Source organism: Alligator mississippiensis, chromosome 6 (genome assembly GCF_030867095.1).
Source record: "Alligator mississippiensis isolate rAllMis1 chromosome 6, rAllMis1, whole genome shotgun sequence".
NCBI lineage: Eukaryota > Metazoa > Chordata > Crocodylia > Alligatoridae > Alligator > Alligator mississippiensis.
In genome coordinates, this window is record NC_081829.1 from 69,066,473 (window position 1) to 69,086,782 (window position 20,310).

The 20,310-nt window shown below is 48.1% G+C and overlaps 1 pseudogene; it reads right to left on the bottom strand.

Annotated features, from left to right (window-relative positions):
- Positions 1 to 14,598: 14,598 nt before the first annotated feature.
- LOC102564811 (D(1)-like dopamine receptor) lies at positions 14,599 to 19,507 on the bottom strand (annotated as a pseudogene).
- Between the last annotated feature and the right edge of the window lie 803 nt (positions 19,508 to 20,310).

Below are 20,310 nucleotides of genomic sequence, written 5' to 3' on the forward strand. Positions count from 1 at the left end.
CATGCCCACCAGCATGTGGACTGTACTGGATCGCAACAGATCCAGCCATTTTTTGATGTCCTCCTTCAGCTGCTTCACCAGTGCCTGCACCTCTGGTGAAAGCGGCTTGCCCCAGCCAGGAACACTGAACCTGTGGGACTTCTTCATTTCATCTCAAGCTCATTCACTATGGAGATCACCTGGCTAAGGAGGGCATCACCAGCGCTAAGGCTCTTGGTGGCCTCAAGGAATTGCTTGAGGACCACCAAGATCTGGTAGATGGTATCCCACACTGTTTTGTTAAGAGGGCCGCTGATCCCAACCTCCCCGACCAAGGCCATCTCATGGATGGCCTTCTGTCGTTCCACCAGCCTTTCCAACATCGGATGTGTGGAGTTCCACCAAGTCTCCACACCTGGCATGATTTTGTGCTGTGGGATGCTCAGCTCTGCCTGGTTGTCCCACAGCATCTTGCCCCGCTTGATGCTCTGGTGGAAGTAGCCCGCCAGCTTCCTGCATTTTGAAATAAGCTGGCTGGTAGTGATGGCGCTGTCCCCCTCCAAGGTGTCCCTGACTACAAGGCAGAACTTTTGTGACACACAGTGGATGCCAACAAAGTTGGCATCACGCATTGCCTTGACCATATTGGCCCCGTTGTCAGTGACCATGAACCCGCAGGTGAGCTTGCCCTGCCTTATGAGCCACCCCTGTACCATGTGGTTCATGGCCACCAATATCTCCCTTGCCATGTGGGACTCGTCCATCACCTCTGCTTGAAGAAGAACCCACCAGTGCCCTGACTGATCGCACCAGTGCCCTGTGAGGGACAGGTAGGCATGATCTCCACCCCGGCTGCTCCAGATGTCAGAAGTGAAAGGCAAGGCTACCCGCAGACCTGTGTTGCACAGCTCCTCCCTCAAGTACTCCCTGCATGCCTAATACAGGGAGGGCACCACCATCCTGTGGTGCATTCAGGCACTTGGTACGATGGGGTCACAAGCACCATGAGCCGCCTGAAGCCGGATGCTCAACAAAGGAGAAGGACTGGCCATCCAGAGCAAGCATCTCCCCAATGCTCTGGGTGACCTCACTTAACTTGGGAACATGCCTCTCTTTGTCTGCAGCTTGCCCCCACTGATCCAGGGTGGCCTGTCTCTGCTTTGTGGGGATGGGGGCTTTGGAGCAAGAGGGGGACTTCTTTCGGGGCATGCTCCAACTGGTGCCAGGCTGAGGAGGAACAAGGGCAAGGGAGTGCTGCCTTCTGAGATGCAGCAGTATTGCCATGGTGGCAAAGTGTTTCACATCCTTGCCCTGGCTGATCTGCCTTCAGCAATGCTGGCAGGTAGCATACCTGGGATCATCTGCCACCTCAAAATGATCCCACTCTACACTACCCGCCTGCTTCTGGGTTGAGGGTGAGAATCCTGCCTTATGCCCCTCATCACCAGGAAGAGGCACAACAACAGGAGGAGCTGAGTCACCTGCCCCCACAACCTCCTCCAAAGTGCCTTCCAGAAAAGACCTGCCTCTAGGGAAACTTTGAGGGGTGTGTGGAGCACAAACTCAGATTCCCCCTCCTTCCCCAGAATTTCTTTTGCTATGGCCCTGAGCTCCTCTGCTTCCAGATCCAGCTCCTCCTCTGGCACTGGAACGCTCATACTGGGAACTGAATTTCGGGTGGAGAATGTCATGCTGCTGCTGGTTAGTGGTGTTAGTGGTGGTGGCGCAGGTGTAGGCACTGCTACCACATCCTTGCTCCCACTAGCAGCAGAAGACTTATCACTGCCAGGAAAGAGGATGCATCTATGTTTTGGGCGGAGGAAACTTGCAGCTCTCCCTCTACCCCCTCTCCCTCCTCTACCAGAAGACCTGGCACCTACCTTTCCAGCATACTTCATAATGTTTGGTATGCTGCAAAATGTATGTGTCTGTAATATATGTTGTACTTTCCTGCACAGTGATGACACACTGTCAGGTAAAACACAGAAGAAGAGAGACTAGCTACCAAGAGACTAGATAGCAAGCCAGAGCCTTTCAGATACTGCTGGTCCAAGAGAGAGAGAGCTCACAAAAGGCACAGATCACTTCAGACACAGCTTGATATGTTATTTCTATGTCCCTCCCCAGAGCATTGTGATTGGAAGGGAACTCGGAGAAAGATCACAGTCACTGGCCAACTACAGATGTCAAATCAAAGCAGTCTTTGCCCCTCTCAGCCTTTTCCACATATGAAAGATCATCCCATCACCCTTCCTCTTCTCAGTTTCTGTTTCCTGCAAGCCTTCAAAATCTCCAAATCTCTGCAAATCGATTTGGAGGCTTCCTAATTGATTAGGACCTTTTAATGGGTCACCAGATTTGATTTGGATTCAGAGATTCAGCCGCCGAATTGGGCAAAATCTCCTCTGAATTGAATCGTCTACCAAAGCTTCACACAGCCCTAGTGAGTATCCCCTGTAGTGTATGGCATTGTATAATATGAAGGGAGGGCCAGAATTTAATCTTTTTTTATATTAAAAATTTGATCAAACCTAAAACTCTATTAATCACATCCAAACCACTGTATCTCCAGAGGAGAGAGAGTATATCTTCCATTATGAATGAACTCTGTAAAAGATGACTTACAGATATCTGTGGCTTATGGTAAGTTAGAGCCACTGCTGCAACGACATGCTTCTTCTAAGTAGACTAGCCAATTGCCCGTCAGGAATGATGGTGGGGGGGGAAGCAGGAAGGGATAGAGCGCCACCACCCTGTGCCACTGTGGCCTCCCAGGAGCAGTGGGGGAAGCTTGCCCCACTGTCCCCTCCATCCCCCTCAGCCAGCACCCCATGCTGCTGCAGCCTCCAGGGAGCAGGGCTGCTCCGTCCACTTCATTGCCGCCCCCTCCAGGAAGCAAGGTGGCCAGAGGGGTGAGGCCAGCAGTGCTAGCCTCGCTCCCCCACCCCTCTGTCTGCTCCATCATCATCGCCTCTGGGGAGACAACCGGCGACTCGCTGCCTGATGAGACAACCAATCAGAGTGCAAATAAAGCATCACGAGCAGACAGACAGACAGAATAAGGCTTTTATAATATTAGAATGGTCCTAGCCAGGGACATTTTGTTTACTTAATTTTAACATACACTGTTTTAAAAGATTGTTATTAAAGTTGCAAAGTCGAGCACACGATAGCTAAGAAATGCTGAAATAAAGACATCCATGCAACCTGTTGATTAATGCAGCTTCTTCATGCACTACAATATGATATGTAACAGATAGATAGCCATGGGTCAGGATGCTGGGCTCTACTTCTAAAGACCTGCATTCACTTCTCTGAATCCCAGAGATTTCCTGCTTTGTTTCCTGATGGCCAAAGGGGGGAGGGATGGGGGGCAGAATGCATTGTAGGTAGCAGATGCCTTCTACGACTCCCTAAGGGTGGCCTGGGCTTTCCAAAACACATTGGCTTGAAAGGTGCCTTTCCAAGGTGTGCTACAAGCTCCCACCCTCTGCTGTCCCCAGCCTAGCCAGCACTCTGCCCAACCATTCCCTGCAGTCTGTACCTGGAGCAGGGCAGGAGTGGCCTTAGGGCTCCCCACACCCCTGAGTCATATTTCAATATTTCTAAATTTTAGGTTGGTGAGGCACTGGAGATGCACCAGTGGAGAGAAGCAGAAGCAGCAGTTGGGTCCTAGTGCCAGCTTAACTTGGACCTGAGCTAGGTCATTCCAGCCTGCTACTGGAAAACGTTGCAGACTGTTGCTTTATAACATTACTCTGGTAACCAGAGCCATAACTGCTGCGAGGCATTCACCAGTCTTTTGTATTTGAGTCCTACCCTCTGGACCCAAGTGTTTAAATTTTCCTAGTAGGCTATGACAGTCTCTTCTTCTAATCTCTTTGGCTCATTCCCTCCCCACCCTTCCCTCAAGCATGTAGCTTATCCTCCAGAACATACATTCATGGATTGCAAGGCTGGAAGGGATCGTGGAAGATCATTGGGTCCAGCCCCCTGTGTTAGGGTGACAACATTTGGATTTTGGGGAGCACTGGGTTTGCAGCTGAATAAATGCTTTAATCTGTGGCTCAGCAAAGCTGCTGACCACAAGGCAGAATGATCTATTAAAAGTAACATTGCAAAATACTTAAGCAAGCATCTTCCTAACGATATGGTAATGTATGGGACATATGACTCATTGTGTAAAAGGAACAAGATGCATCCCACCAGCTATCGTCAGGAGATAAAGCAGAAGTAAGACCTTGGAGATGAAGAAGGAATCAGCAAGAAACAGCAAGTGACTGGGAGAAGCGGGGTTCAAGGTCTTGAGCATGTGCTCATAGCAAAAAGGCATGTAAATGAATGAAATGCATAGGAACAATGAAACAAACAGTAAACAGAGGTGGAGCTTGAGATAGGAAGAAACATGAGTGGAACAAAGGTGGAGTAAATGTTAATGAGTATGATCCAAGGTGCATAAATATGGAAAAAAACTAATGTTCACTGCAGGTCCCTGGTTTGTTGGACCTTTGCCCGAAGCTGTCTCCATTCTGAATAAAGCTGCTGTTGAGCAATGTGTGCTGGTGTTTGCTCCCTGCTTGCTCCCTGAGCAATGGGATCCCTGAGCAATTGAATTGTCGTCTCCCTAGTCGTTGGGCGCTGCATGGTGTCAGGGTCTAACACCCTGCACCAAGCAGGAAAGATAACTGGGGGTCAGGTGACCCTAGCAAGATGACTGTCTAGTCTCCTTTTGTTTTTCAGGGTAGGTGATTGCACCACCTCTGAAGGAAGCTTATTCCACAGTCTGGACACCCTGACTGTGAAGTAGTTTTTCCTAATGCTGAGCCTGAATCGATCTTCCAGGAGTTTGTGGCCATTACTCCTAGTTTTCCCCTCAGGTGCCCTGGTGAATAGTTGCTCACCGAGCCCTTGATGTACTCCTCTAGTGTAGTGGTAAGCTGCTACCAGGTCCCCTCTCAGCCTTCTTTTCCTCAGGCTGAAGAGTCCCAGATCCCTCAGCCTTTCCTCGTATGGCTTGCCATGTAAGACTCTGATCACATGGGTGGCTCTTCTTTGGACTCTCTCAAGCTTGTCCACATCCTTGTTAAAGTGTGGTGCCCAGAACTGGATGCAATACTCTAGCTGCAGTCTTACCAGTGCTGAGTAGAGTGGAAAAATCACCTCCTTGGCTTTGCTGGAGATGCATCAATTGATGCATGCCAGAGTATTATTTGCTCTACTGGCTACAGGATCGCACTGCCAGATCATATTCATACTGTGGTCTATTATTACCCCAGATCCCTTTCATTTAAGGTGCTAATCAGTTTGGTGCCGCCAAGCCTGTAGGTGTGTTGGGGGTTGCTTATCCCAAGGTGGTGCACTTTACATTTCTCATCGTTGAACTTCTTCAGGTTCCGATCCGCCCCACTTGCTAAACTGTCTAGATCCACCTGTAACCTATCTTCAAGCGTGACCACACTTCCCCATAACTTGGTGTTGTCCACGAACTTGGCCAGTGAACTCTTCACTCTGACATCCAAATCATTAAAAAAGATGTTGAAAAATACTGGACTGAGCACCACCCCAGCGGGACACTGCTGCCCACTTCTCGCCAGGATGACACAGATCTGTTCACTACAATTCTCTGGGTCCTATCCTTCATCCAGTTTCTCACCCACTTGACTGTCTTGGAGTTAAGCCCACAATCCTCCAATTTCCTCAAGAGGACATTGTGGGATACTAGATCAAAGGCCTTTTGGAAGTCACAGTATACAATGTCAACCTGCTGTCTTGTGTCCAGGTGGTGAGTTACCTGGTCATAGAAGATGAGGTTGGTAAGGCAAGACCTGCCTGCTGGCTGTCATTCAGAATCTTACCTTCTGCAAGCTTATTGCAGGTAGACTCCTTGATGAACTTTTCTAGGATTTTCCCTAGGATTGAAGTTAGGCTGATTGGCCTATAGTTACCCGGGTCCTCCCTCCTGCCCTTCTTGTGGATGGGCACAACATTGGCCCTCTTCCAGTCCTCAGAGACTTCTCCAGAGCGCTATGAGTTGTGAAAGAGTTTTCCCAGGGGTTCTACAATGATTTTGGACAGCTTTTTCAGTACTCTTGAATGAAGATCATCTGGTCCTCCTGACTTGTATACATCTAATTTTATTAATTGGTCATACAACAATTCTACGGCAATAGTAGGAAGGCGATTATTCCTACTGTGCTCATCCTCTGCTCTATTCTACATGTCTGACTTGTCTCTTTTCCCTCTCTCTAAAACAGCTAGAAAAGAAACTTGTTCTGTCATTGCCAGTCAGTCTCCTTTGTCAAGTACAATCCTCATCACCATTTATTTTACCAGATAGCCAAAGTCTCCCACTAGATGATCTGTTGCTTAGTTACCAACCCTCTTGAGCAGACTGGTTCTTCTAACCAACCTTTTGTCCAAGTATGTTTCTATATGAATAGTGGGCTGTCAAGGGTTAGTGACCCTCCATTGTTACACCTGTTTCTGCAGTCCTTCGAATTTCAGTCCTATGTGGAAGTAAAAAGGAACTAGATAATGCAAAGAAACTTCATTATCAAAATAGTGTGTGGAGTTTGGACCAAATAGGCTTTATGATTTCAAACTGAAATTCATATGCAGACAATCCCCAGGTCATCATATTGTATTACCCAGAAATATTCAGTTTAGTTTAATAAATAAAATCTGGTGAGGGATTTCTTGAAAGCTTGCCCTCTATTAGATTTTATTCCAGGAGTAACAATTTTTTTTCTGGGCCATCATTCTCCTTCCCCTTTGTGCAATAAATTGAATTTGATTTATTATTGTGGTTGGAAGTGACTGAACGCTCCGTCTATATGAAACCTACTGGGTGGTATATATATGAAATACTAGTGGTTTTTGTCCATTTCCTCATGAGTAGTTGCTCACATCATAGAAACCATCCTCAGCAATAGATAATGTCTCTGTTAGTAGACTTGGTAGGGATGCTATGGCCTGGAGATGAGGCAGCGCCAGCCTCTTCCTGGTGGGGAAGCTGAGGTGGGCTAGACAGAAAATTGTGGGGGCTGCACAGACAAAGGCAGGACATGAGCCCTGAAGGTTGGGCTGGGCCAGGAGCGCTGTGCCTCTGCCAGCTGCAGGTGGGAGCGGGGCGGGTTCAGGTGCATGGAGCAAGCAGCAGCAGCCTGGGGGGAAAGAAGAGGGGCTTGGGTGGGGGGCCATGTTCAGAGGGGTGGCTATGGGGGGGCTAAGGCAAATTTTGGGGTGGCTATAGTTAAGCCCCCTCCTAGTATTGCCCATGCCTGGAGATTCTAATTACCTTCCACAGATAATCCCTTTCTCATGTTTCACTTTTTCCTTTTGCCTTTTGCTGATTCCTGAAAATTTAGGTTTTGTTTTCCTACCAATATATGGGGGTTTTGTGTGAAACTTCCCAAAAAGTTAACAAGAGATTTCCACATAAATCTCCCAGGCTTCATTGCAAGAACATAGTTCATTTTTTATAAAGCAAGATTTGTATTGTTTAGTCCTTGTATTTCTCTTACACTAGCTTATATTGAAGTCAGAGGGGCAGAAAGCCGGCTGTAGTAAATTGACATCTGCCCCATGAAGACAGTGATAGCATATTAATCATTTCCATGGTATTATTCCCCATCATCATCACTGTTAACTTGACATGAAAATAATATTCAGATTTTAAATTCTGCATTGAATTTGGACTGAGTGCACCAAAAAACTGCCTTCCATTTCACAAAAGTGAGACTTGATAACTCTACCCTATAAAAAAGGGGTTTCAGTGAAATAGTGAGGTGCCAATATAAGTTAGGGTGTGAAAAACCTAGAACTTTTTATAAAATGAGAGACCCGAGGAAGGGTACTGTTGTGCTTGAAAGCTTATCTAAGTCTATCCCAGGCATAAATTTGGTTCAATAAAAGATATTGCTCACAAAAATACTTGCCTCTAGCTTTTAGTAAATACATTTATTTAGAACTAGCTTAAGGAATAAAGTAACAGGGAAGTAAAAACATATAAAGTACTCACAAAAGGCAATGGGAGTCTTTTTATTGACTCCGGTGATTATAAGAAAGGAAAATAGACTTCTGTGAAATCCTGCTTTTCTTGCTCTGGTGAATTAGTCTATGGACATCAGTGGGACTGTTTGTGTGAGTTACATTACTACACTGATAAATATCTTATTCCCCTGTGATATTTTACATATATTTTGCAATTAATTGGTTAACTGCACAATAAATTTAGACCAGCCACAGGTGCAAAGTAATTATCACATCATTAACCGGCTAATCATGCAATATATTTAGACCAGCCGCATGTGCACATGATAAAAATAACTACTCGGCTATGAAAAGTGCCCACCAGCTATAAAGTTACTGCTTGAAAAGGTGTAACAGCTCTATAGATCTGCTTTCTAACCAGCTTTAATTTGAACATGCAGTAGGGGTCTAAGAGCCAAAGGTCATGTAAAATTCACAGAACTTTCTAATGTGTCTTGAATGATTGTACGAAGGAAGCTAGCTCTGTTTGGGACTACTTTAGATATTTTGGAAGGCTATGCTAACTATTTGAACTCAATAAAAAAATCCTCGCTTTTTAACTATTTATTTTGGCCTGTTCTTTTAGCCATAATCAAAGCTGTGAATGACTTAATATTTTAAGAGCAAAAAGTAACTATAGAGTTAGAAATAAACTTCAAGTAATAAGGCGCCATTAGCACAGTAGTGACATCAGACAGGGAGATTCTGTGCCAAGAGAGATAAATTCCTGTACTTAAAGAAAGGAAATTAACAGCCAAGGTATAAGGTTGAAAGATTCAACCAAGTAGCCATACCACTTGCACGGAAGATAACTTATTTTCTACTTAGGCCCTTAAGATAATCCTAATATTAGTGGGGCAGGTGGGTATCTTCAGTTTATCAAGTGTTTCGGTGCCATAGGAAAACTGTAGGTGTAGGATCTAGGACAGAGGTTGGCAACCTTAAAAGTGTGGTGGTTAGATCTAAAAGCAGGTCACTGCTTGTGATCTAGCCACCGTTGCTGCTTCCCATTGCTGCCACTTCCCTCTGCTGCCAAAGTGCAGTTGGTGTAATTTGTGATACAGTCACTGCCAAATAATACCCATTTCCCCCACCACAAGCTGCTGTTGACATCCTTGCTTCACATGCCAAAAGAAATCACTGCAAGAAAGTGAAGGGCCTGAAATCTTCACAGACAGAGGTCCCCCTTCAGTACCCTCCATCCCCCTCATAGTGGGGTTTGATCCAGAATAGTGAGCTGAATCATAAGGATGGGCTGAAGAAAGTTCACCACAAGTTATGAGTTATATAGTGGTAGCCTAGTAATCATTGTACTGAACTCATTTAAATGCCTGCTACATGAGTATCAAATGATTCAGGGTGGGTAATAGGTCTGTGCAAAGTGGCTAGTATTCGCTTCAGATTCGGGCAATTCGGGGGACAGTGATTCAATTTGGTGATTCGAATCACTGTCCCAAATTGATTTGCCTGAATCTGGTTCGGAGATTCAGCTGCTGCTGAATCAGCTAAATCAGACAGGCCCCATCCCCCGCCCACTCTCCCAACCCCAGCAATGGCTGCCCTGCCTGGCCCTAGCTCCCAGCTCTTTGAAAAAAAAAAAGCCTCAACTCACTAGCTGCTGTCAGGTGAAGGGCAATGCTTGCTGCCTCCTCCACTTCCCCATGCCATGTGGGGGGCTCTGCCATGGGCCCCCTCCAACCTCCACCCACTCTTCCAGCCCCATCATGGCTGCCCAGCCCACCCCAGCTCCCAGCCCTTAAAAAAAACCCAACAAAAAGCTGCAACTGACCAGCTGCTGCCAGGCAGGGAGGTGATCCCCACTGCCCCCCACTGCCCCATGCTGCATGGGGGGCTCTGCCATGACCCCCAGAAGCCCCAAAGCCACTGCAGCAGTTGGTGAGTGCAGACTATTTTTCTTTTCTTTTTTTAAAGGGCCGGAAGCTGGGGTGGGGGGCTGGGAGAGCAGATGGGGGTCGGGGGGTACTCAGGGGGGCTGGGGAATCAGGTAGGGGATGGGACCTAGCAGGGGTCCCCCCCATGGTCACCTCCAGCTCCCCCTCTCCTGCCCCCTGTGCGGGCCGGGAGCTGTCCGAGGCTTTCGGGGGCGCGCGGCGGGCTGTGGCCAGCAGCCCTGGTACGTGGGTCAGGGAATTCAGCACAGTGGACTAGAATTAGGCACGGACGCGTAGAGGTTGATTAAAGATTATTTTACTTACACCGTAGATGGTCGCAGTGCAGGCAGAAAAACTTGCTTGAGTTGCAGTTACAAACAAAAAGAAAACTCGCACGAACAAGACCTGTAGAAAACTCGTGCCTTTTAAACCTAGACAGAGCTCTGGATACCACGATGAGAGTCCAAAAGGTGACTCTCCACGAGCGCGCAGGGAAGGGTACGTCGAGGGATCAGGTGGCGACGGGGAGAGGCTAGAGGTTGATCAGGCCCCTGTATCCTCCTCTAAGGCACACGCGGGGTTTGTTAAGCTCCACAGCGCTTAGAGTTCTCCACGAGATGGATGTGGAGTCCTCCTCCTCCAACTTGGGCGGAAACTGCTCGAGCCTCTTATATGGCTAGCAAGCCAATCGCTAGCTGCCACGTGGGAATAATTTAGAAACAGCCAATAGTGGGACACAAATTTACATGCGAATGGCGGGAACTCCTTTGCACTGGGGTTTTCTCTATGCAACTGAGAATTGCACCGTGCAAAGAAAGCTCCTCGTGGCGGGAAATAATTCTGCAGTGCCAAAGCACACACAAAATCATACCCTTTGGGTCATGACATCCCCCCTTGCTGAAGGCACAGCTGAATTATACCACATGTTCGTCACTCGGGTCACCAGTAGCTCTTATAACGGGTCGTTGAACTAAACAGATAAACACAAAATCAGCTAACATAAGAAGTTCGTCCTCCAGGAATTGAATCAAATAATAGCCGGCACAAATACATACATACATAACCAGATTCATAACAAAAAACTACATGATCAGGGCTTCAGTGGGCATCATGGCGAAGTCACGCGTCAAGCCCTCACTTCCGCTGATGATGTTATCCTTCTTGGGGCTTCTCTCCGCCACGCACTCTGAATTCCGGATCTGTGAAAAGAATTCTCTTAAAACAGTTATTTCACTAATATTTACAAAATTCACATGGAACCACACTATCATTTTTAAAACATATAATACAGGTGTTTGCTACTCCGGACAACCATCTCTTGCACACTCAACTGGATGAAATCGTCGAGGAGCCGTCGTCTAGCTCTTCCAGATAATGAAAACCTAACTCATAGGCCAGTTGCCATTGGCCTGCATCCCCTAAAATCTAAAGTTGCCACTTATTGAGTCCAGAACGCTGTAGGAGAAATCCAAACATGTATCGCTCCTCTGGTGTTCTCTGTGGCAACGATGGAAGATCGGATTCGCGATGTCTTGCGCCTTGAGCCTCGGTCGGGTGTCGACGTTCCCGATCACTAGATATTCTTGGCTCCATCAGGATACGCAGTCGTGGCAACTGGCACAGAAGATTACTCACAGGTTGGTTAACCATTGGGTTAAGCAGAATCCGGAGGACAGAGATGTTCTTTCGTCCATAAACCTCAAGACAACTATCTATGCTGTGAATGGTCACTGGAACGGTTCCAGGATTTCGTAGATGACGGTGAGGCCATGGTCTTATTCGCTGGAGTGATGTCAGTCCTAGTGCACATGCTCTGGGGTTCCAGGCACAGTACGAGACTCCGATAATCGCTAGCATGAGTTGCTCTGCGCCTGTATGTTCTGGCCGTCCATCATGCCATGCGTGGGCTTTTTGACCGATCAGTCCTGCAACAAGCGCTGGCAGTGGAATAGGCCAGTGAACATTAAACGCCACCATGTCGATGTCAGTGACATGTCCTCTACTCCACGAAGCTTGTCTGACCAAGAAGCTTGCTTCTTCCTTGTTCAGCAGGTCAGACCCAAGTTCCACGACCAAACGTCCCAACCATACAGCTAGAGTTTCTTCAGGTTGGATTCTTGATTCTCTGCACAAATCCTGCAGTTCAGTTCTGGTGCGAGTGTAATAGGTAGTAGCAACTTGGCTGGTTGTTGCTACAGGCTGATCTGTTACTTCGGGAGTCAATGCTGCTGTTATTGCTTCAGGCAGGAGGGGCGGATGCACTCCTCCACTCGATTCTCCCTTCCGTCGGCAAGAAGGCGTGGTCGCCGGAAGTGACGCTGCGTCGATGGGCGGGGTCACCGGCCAAACTCTCACGAGTTCCTCCGAAGCTCCACCCTTCTCTTCCGGTTCTTCCACGCGGTCTCCCTCTTGCTCGGCGCCATCTTGGCGTGGCGTCTCAAGATTTTCTTTCGCAGCTGCTTCTTTGACCGCTTGAATGGCCATACGCAGCTGGGCTTTCAAACTTAAATTCTTTTGCATTAAATCGGTTACAGTACAAAAAGTTGCAGTTAACACTCCCCCCTTGTCGTATTTCAGGGCCACCCTCTCATCTGCGGCACATCCCTCCGTCTCCAGATCTTCGTGGAGCTCGGATGGAAGCTCGCGACCCCTCAATCTAGAAGCTACCATAAAGGGGGTGAACCAGTCGATCAGCACCGGTTCTTCACTCTCCCGAGCACATCTTAGGCAACGGGCACACTCCCGGGTGAGGGTCGGGTTTACTGCGCCTGCTGGGTTGACTCTGGCGAGGGACACAGTGTCGAGGGGCCTAAACAGGACCCGTTCATTATTCATTATACACCCAAATGCTGCGGGGTGAAGATACACTTCCCTCTCTCTCGGGGCTCCATCTTCAGAAGCTCCCTCTTCTCCCTTCAGCAAAAGGCATCCCCTGATAAACCTCTCACCCGTTCCGCCCGCCTGGTGGTAAGCGATATGCACCACCAGCTCCATGAAGTTCTCTACTTGGCGTTTTCCACTGCGCCAAGGGCAGTTCCTAACTAATTCTAGCTCCATCGTGCTTTCCCCGGATCCCATCCTTGTCTCCATGTGCGGGCCGGGAGCGGTCCGAGGCTTTTGGGGGTACGCGGCGGTCTGTGACCAGCAGCCCTGGTACGTGGGTCGGGGAATTCGGCACAGCAGACTAGAATTAGGCATGGACGCATAGAGGTTGATTAAAGATTATTTTACTTACACCATAGATGGTCACGGTGCAGGCAGGAAAACTTACTTGAGTTGCAGTTACAAACGAAAAGAAAACTCGCACGAACAAGACCCGTAGAAAACTCGAGCCTCTTAAACCCGGACAGAGCTCTGGATACCATGATGAGAGTCCAAAAGGTGACTCTCCACGAGCGCGCAGGGAAGGGTACGTCAAGGGATCAGGCAGCGACGGGGAGAGGCTAGAGGTTGATCAGGCCCCTGTATCCTCCTCTAAGGCACACGCAGGGTTTGTTAAGCTCCACAGCGCTTAGAGTTCTCCACGAGATGGATGTGGAGTCCTCCTCCTCCAACTTGGGCGGAAACTGCTCAAGCCTCTTATATGGCTAGCAAGCCAATCGCTAGCTGCCACGTGGGAATAATTTAGAAACAGCCAATAGTGGGACACAAATTTACATGCGAATGGCGGGAACTCCTTTGCACTGGGGTTTTCTCTATGCAACTGAGAATTGCACCGTGCAAAGAAAGCTCCTTGTGGCGGGAAATAATTCTGCAGTGCCGAAGCACACACAAAATCATACCCTTTGGGTCATGACACCCCCTACTTACCAGCTCCAAGTCTGCATCCAGCTCCCTGCTGTAGCAGGCAGGGACTGCCCAAATTGCTGAAGCTCTCTGAATCTTTTCCGAATTGATTTGGAGAGCCTTGAATCAATTTGGGCTTTTTAATTGCTCTCCTGATTCAATTCAGAGTCGGAGATTTGGCCACCGAATTGGGCCGAATCTCCTCCAAATCAGCACCTGAAGCTTTGCACAGCCCTAGTGGGTACCACCCAGAGATGACCCAAGCAGGGTGTGGGGCCCAGGGCAAGTCAGTCCATGCAGAGCCCTGCTTTGATCCCAGATCTGAAGAAGCTGCTGCTGCTACCATTGGAGGCAGTGGGGTGTGGGGGGAGGCAGCAAGTGGCTGGATGTGGAGCAGCGCCTGGCTCTACACTGCCCCTGCTCCACCCAGCTCCGTGGGGCCCCCTAAAGCACAGGGCCGGAGGCAGTCACCCTGATTTGGCCCCCCTAGGGACAGCCCTAGTAATACCCCTTCCAAATATTAATTTTAGAAAATCATCTTTGTTTTGTCTTAATTCACCTTCAAAAACCCAGAATTAGCAAGGAAGAGAAAATCATTTGTTCATAAGGATTTTTGTTACTGAGAAACAGGCTGCTGACAGAAATATGCTGAATATGGTATTCGTAGGTGTGTAATGATCTGAAATCAAATACAAGAGGCATGATTTTGGCAAAAATAAAACAGCAGATGCTTATAACAAGTGAGTTTGCTCTAACAGATTTCTCTTTTGATAACCAGGTCAGCTGTTTCTAACTGAAAATAATTTTAGCTAAAGGATTTTTCAGATATAAGTTTTGTATTAGAAAGATAAGAAACAAATCCATAAACTTAAGGTATAATCATGTATTCATTGACACTGCCACAACCACATAGATTTAGAATTTATGTGTATTAAATATATACATGGTGCTTCATTCAACCGAAATATATATTTTTATAAATAACTTTCACATTTTATCCCTAGCATGGCACTTGCACAAAAGTAACCATACCTTTAGCAACTGTACAATTTGCACAAGTAACTCTTTGTGAAAGTATTCTTTTCTTTAACATTTTCTTTATGTTTATGAGTCAGTATGTTCCAATATGCAGCAATTAACCGAAAGAAAATAACATGACCATGTTACATAATTTATATCCATCTAAACAATACATTAAATCCTCTGAAACAAAGGGAAACTAAATTTAGAAAAAATATCTTTTAATGCTCTGTAAATATTTTATGAAATATATAAAACCTGAAATAATTATCAAATGCATGCATAGGGTGCCTATCACCATAACATGTAGGTACCAGAATACAGAAACTTCTATGCAAATAAAGCTGAATCCTCATAAACCAGGGGTGGGCAATTATTTCGGGAGGAGGGCTGCTTACTGAGTTTTGGCAAGCCATCGAGGGCCACATGACAGGCAGCCAGGGGAAGATAAATATTAATTTTCTAAATTTTTTAGGGGCCCCACGGGCCAGACAGAATGGCCTGGCGGGCTGCATGTGGCTCACAGGCCGCATTTTGCCCATCCTTGTCATAAACTGTGCTTTTTCCATCTGGCTCCTTAGACTTGTACAATGCAGTCATTTGTAGTTTTTAAAAGTCTAAATTACCCTTTCCCTTCCTTTCTTATTCTTGCATGATGGAGTTGTTTCTGAACGTGCATAGAAGCAGCGATGGGGAGAATGTAGGGGTATAGCCATTCTTGCCCCTGAAATGTAGAGTGCCATGTGTTTCTCTTGAACTTGTAAGAGCAAGCTGTTAAGCTCCCCGTTGCCCACTTCAATGGGGAAACCTTAAAAGGGAAAGAATCCGAGATGACATCTGAAGTCTATTTGGTGTAGTTTTATTTGGATTTTAGCTGACAAAGCTGAAAAGAGGCCTAAAACATTCTTCCATTATTTATCCTTTTAACCTTGGAAAACCCCAAAGCCTTTAAGTCCTGTTGTGGGACATGCTGTACTCTTGGCGCTCAGTCAAAGAACCCCATTTTGTGAACAGAGCTCCTGCATGCAGATGAACTGCTGTGCCTACACAAAGCACCTCTAATGGGGCTCTGTGCAGAGACACCAACTTCCCCAAATTAATGAATTGCAAGATCAAGGCCCACAGAAACACAACAAACCATAAAACCCCCAAAAGTTTGTTTAATGGCAAAGGAGTATATTTTGTGTGAGATACTTTTGCTTTTTAAAAAACATTGCCCATGAAACAACACCAAAGCTCCTTAGTAACCAGGTGCTCAAAACAATCTTTGTACACCTTGTGCACCTCCCTGTTCACCTACCAACAATAGATATATGTTCAGGGTGGCATTTGACTGGTGATATTTTGTTTTTAAATAAATGTTCAAGTAACTGCTTACTGAAAGTATCATTTGGCAGTTGTGATAGCAGCACATTGGCAGCAGCTAGTCTTGGGGCTCTTGATCAGAAGACAAGGAGGCTCTTGTTCCTCCTGCTATTCCTGCAGCTCTAGAAAGCTTTCCTCCTGAGTCTTAATAATTTCTTCTTTCTTGCAGAGTGCAGTTTCTTTTTTGTAGCCAGACTCTGCGGCACATAAGTTGTCCCTATCTTCACATACATTCACCTTGAGAATGGGAATTCAGAAGAAAACAGAAACAAATGTGGTACTAAGAGTTATATGCTTAAATTATTAGTAGCAGAAGATGCAGCTCATAGTCTAGGTGGACAATATATAGTGTAGCATAAGCAATGCTTTATCATTAGTTACATATCACTTCAAATTAACATAAACAGAAACACTTTATAACACATGATTTCTAAAACTTATCATGGGATGACTTTAGAAATTCCACAATGGACATCAAACCTTTAAAATATTTTATGACATCCACATGTTGGTAATGACTGTGACAAACAGTCCTTTTTCACATCACTTTCAAATAATTATTTTACAATATGCCCCTAAAAACTGAGTACAAAGCCATAATTTTTTTGTTATAAGTAAATATCTATTTCTAGATACAATCTTGACACATTTATGTACCTTGTTTGAATTGTACTGGTATAAAGAGACAGGCTTTCCCATTCCTAGTATACATGCTATTCTCTAAGTCAAATATCCTATGCACATATGATTATCCTCAAGAGAAAGTTTACCACAGATCAGATGCCAGGTATTTAAATGTGTCAATTACTTAATTTTTCCAACTCATTTTACCATATGTTAAATTCCCACTACTACATTTATTAACTCAAAAAGACTTCCTGGGATAGATAGCTCTCATATGGAAAATGAACTGTGTGAGTAGAGAATCTGTACCTTCATTTAATTAACAGCTCTTATATTTGTAATGGGAATGTAGAAGTACTGGTGAGGAGAAGCTGTGGGAAATGACAATTCCATGTTGGCGTTTGGCTGTTAGAAGACTGCTTAACCCTGAGGAACATGACCCCTGCAGTAACATGTCGGCAGGAGGAGTTAAGCCCCTGAGAAATGGAAAGTGGAGTTACCCTCCAGGGTGGGGATCTGGGAATGCTGATAGGGAGATAACAGGAAAGCAGTCCTCCAAGGCAGTGTGTTGACGGTTGAAGCAGTTTCTCTCCAGAATGTGTGTTGAAGGAGGTCAGGTGACTCTATTACACCTTTAGGATGAAGTTGTGGCTTTGTTTTGGGGTGACAGTAAGGGGAAGTCCAACAATCCTATAATACATGTGTGGTTTGGGTGGAGATAAATGTTTCCTGTGTGGCATGAATTTACAAGAAAATGGTAACCACCAAGAAAAGAAAGGTGTTTACCAATCTGAACTAGAAGTCTTTAATTGTATGAATTGGCCTTTAAGGGAATAGTTGAAGGTGATGACATGAAAACAAGGATTCTAACACCTTGACCTTTAGTGTAAGAAACAGTTCACAACCTAGGAATGGAAGAGAGAAGCTGACACCATTTCCCCCACCCTACGCCCCCGCCCTAAGATGAGTCATCAAACATCACATCCCGAGGTACTGTAACTGCAGCCTGATACAATAATGAATTCTCTAACTTCTTTAAGATCACAAAAGTCACAACTCAAAATGTTCAACCCTGGATAACAAAGCTAGGTGCCAGAGCCCATCTTCAGACTCCTAAATAAGAGCAGCTGGTTGTCAGAAATCCTGAGCACCTATGGCCCCTGTCAACTTGCTGGGCATCTGCATTTCCTGCACATCTTTTGAAAATCTAGCCATTTTTATTTAGAAGCATAAACCCAGATTCAGATGGTTTGCTTGAAGTGCTGTAAACCAATGAGTGCCAAGGAACCATCAACCTATTAAGGATGAGCACCCATTTTAGGTGAAATAGGATGGTTAATACGTGGCTGTTATCTGTCTGGGCAGGCTGTGTTTATCTCATACTTCTGCGATGGGGTCTTGGGTACATGCAGGGTACAGGGAGCAGTGAATCCTGTGGGCTGGAGTGATATGTGTGTGCAAGGAGGACCTTCCTTTAGGTGTGTGAAGAATGGAAGATCTTATCCCTTTGGGTTGGGGTAACAGTGAGCCCTGTGCAAGGGGCGATGGTTTCCAGGGATACCTCTGCCTCACACTCAAACTGCAGAAGGGGTGGCAGGTGGAGACTCCTGGGGCTGTTGCTGTGGGCAGCCTGCACGAGAGTTTCCAGGCCTCTTCCCCAGAGGGGGACCCTCACTACTCTCCTCTTCTCTCTGCAGGCTCATATCATGGGGCACTGGTGGGGCCCAGGCAGTGATGGCAGGGGGAGGAAGCGGAGGTGTGGCAACCCCCTCCTTGTGGCAGGTGGCAGCACGGTGATAGGAGACCAGCTCCTTGCTGAAGTTGACCCTCTCCACACCTGAGCTGGCCGCAGAGCGGTGGAAGCACGGGCAGCCCAGCAAGCTGCCGAACGCTCGCCTGAAGTCCGCGTTGAAAGCGTAGATTGCCGGGTTCACAGATGAGTTGGCCCAGCCAAACCACACAAAGACGTTGAATGTGGTCTGGCCCACGCAGGGCGATGGCTCCTGGGGGCCTTCCTCATCCCTGGGCTGGCAGAAGGGCACCAGGCAGTTGAGCACGAAGAAGGGCAGCCAGCAGCAAACGAAGACACCCACGATGAGGGCGAGGGTCTGCAGCACCTTGACCTCCTTGCGCAGGGAGGAGGCCGGCTCCCCGTCCTGCGACGGGCACCGCCCTCCGGCCTGCTCCAGGGAGGAGATGCGGCGGATCTGGGCCCGGGCGATGCAGTAGATGCGGGCGTAGGTGGCGATCACAACAGCCACAGGGATGTAGAAGCTGACCAAGGAGGAGGTCACAGCGTAGGGGCGGTTGAGGCGGGTGTCGCAGTGGGGCAGTGGCCCTGCGTCCCTGTCCCCGCCGGCCCGGTGCCAATGCAGCTGCACGGGGACGAAGGAGATGAGGAGGGAGAGGGCCCAGGCCAAGGCGATCATGGTGGCGGCCAGGCGCCGGGTCATGCCGCGCTGGTAGCGGAAGGGGCTGGCGATGGCCCAGTAGCGGTCCAGGCTGATGAGGCAGAGGTGCAGGATGGAGGCGGTGGAGCACATGATGTCGAAGGCCACCCACGTGTCGCAGAAGCGGCTGCCGAAGAGCCAGGCGCCGCCCGCCAGCTCGGTGACCGCCCGCCAGGGCATGACCAGCGCCCCCACGCACAGGTCGGCCGCGGCCAGCGACAGCACGAACCAGTTGGTGAGGCGGGCGCGCAGGCGGCGGCAGCGCAGCACGGCCGCGCACACCAGCGCGTTGCCCAGCAGCGTGCCCAGCACCAGCGCGCCCAGCGCGCAGCCCGCCAGCGCCCGCGCCGCGCCCGCCATCCGCGCCGCTCACCTGCGCCGCGCCCGCCCGACGGCAGCGCCGGACAAGCGCCGAGCGCCCGCCCGCGCCCGCGCCCGCGCCGCGCCCCGCATGCCCCGCGCCGCCAGCTCCCCGGCACCGGCTCCCGGCTCCCGGCCCAGCGCACGGCGCTCGCCGTGCGGCCGCTGCAGCTCCTGGGGAAGGACTGCCTCGAAACGCCGACAGGAGCCGCGTGGGCCGCGCCTCGGCGCCGCGCACAAGGCAGTGCTGCCCTAGCTCGGGGGCTGGGTTATTGTTTGGGGAGGGGGGGGTTGCTTCAAAGCTTTCAGCAGAGCGAGTCCGTCCAGCTCGGGCTCTCGGACTGGCCGGATGGGGAAGGACTAGCCCCGGCCAGGCTCTGTTTGCAGCCTCCCCCCCCCCCCCGTGTTTTCCTTGTCTTCTGCTAGCTGTGCGAGACCGAGAAGTGCGGCAAGAGCATCGCGCACCTAGCTGCAGCCCGTTTGCACTCGCTGAAGACCCTAGTGTAAACGTGGAGGACCCATCGGGCAATTCTTTTACCCAAAATATAAGATAAAATAGAGTTTGGAAAAAAGTAAGTTCACATAATGAAACTGATACTGCAGATAGTTATTTCATATTTGACTAGCCATGGTATGTCTTTCAGTTTACCTGCTAATTAAATCGAGTTCCTTCAGTTGTGCCACAGAAAACTGTTCTTTAAACCTTGCGCATCTGATTTCCATGATCCTGTAATGTCCCTGTAGTGACTGGGACAGGGAACGCAGCACTTCTGTGAGCATGGTTAGAAATACGAGACTGACAG